At 51.7% G+C, this 860-nt stretch overlaps 1 protein-coding gene across 1 annotated transcript in view; it reads right to left on the bottom strand.

The window, feature by feature from the left end:
• The window catches only part of SPOP (speckle type BTB/POZ protein), a gene marked incomplete at its 5' end in the record, with an annotated part of 12,342 nt that overhangs the window by 3,544 nt on the left and 7,938 nt on the right, over positions 1-860 (bottom strand). The window lies entirely within an intron of this gene.

The following is an 860-nucleotide window of genomic DNA, read 5'->3' on the forward strand; positions in this document are numbered from 1 at the left end:
CCTGGAATTACCCCTGGAATTCCAGCAGGGAACACCTGCAGGGGGGCTCCTCCAGGAACACTTCAGGAATGTTCCATGCCCTGAGCTGGGATCCATTTGTGGGATCTTGGCCGTGGGATCGGTTCCATGGCTATAAACTGATTTCCTGATGTCCTGATCCGAGGTTCTGCTGGAGATTTCCCTGGCTTTAACCCCATTTTCCCTGGAGCCCAGCTGATCACAGCAGCAGAGCACTCCGAGTTTTCTCCGGCAGACTGGGAGGCAAATCGAATTTCTTTGCTAATCTGTCTCAATAAATAAATAAAGCAGTTTATGGGGCCAGCCATGGGTTTGGATAATCGCCTGTCAGAGCCTCCAAATGGAACAAATAGGGCTGGAGATGGAGCTGCCTCCTCCCTGCAGCCACTCTTGAGTTCTGGTTTTGCTACAAATAACTCATTTTTAATTACATTGTTGGCCCAGAGCGGCCACTGCGGGCTCTGAGCAGCAACATCTCCCCTTCCTCCTCCTCCTCTGATCCCACCTCAGCTCCCCCTGCCCCAGCAGCTCCTGGGGATGAGTTTTGGTTGGTTTTGGGCTAATTCCAGCTTTTTCCTCAGGGAGAGCAGAGCTCTGAGGGAGCTGCTCCAGTCCCCGGGGTAAATATCGGCTGCTCTGTGCACTGGAGAGGTTTTTATTCCTGCTTTTAGGGCAGGAATGAGCTGGAAAGGGAAAGCCAAGGAAGCAGGAATTGAAGCTGTGCCTGCCCTCACTGCTGCTCCTCCTGGAGGAGCTGGGAGCCCCCAGGAAACACCTTGGGATATTGGAAAAATGTGGGATATTGGATAAATAAATGTGGGATATTGGATAAATGTGGGATA

This window comes from Parus major, unplaced genomic scaffold, assembly GCF_001522545.3.
Source record: "Parus major isolate Abel unplaced genomic scaffold, Parus_major1.1 Scaffold273, whole genome shotgun sequence".
Taxonomy (NCBI): Eukaryota; Metazoa; Chordata; class Aves; order Passeriformes; family Paridae; genus Parus; species Parus major.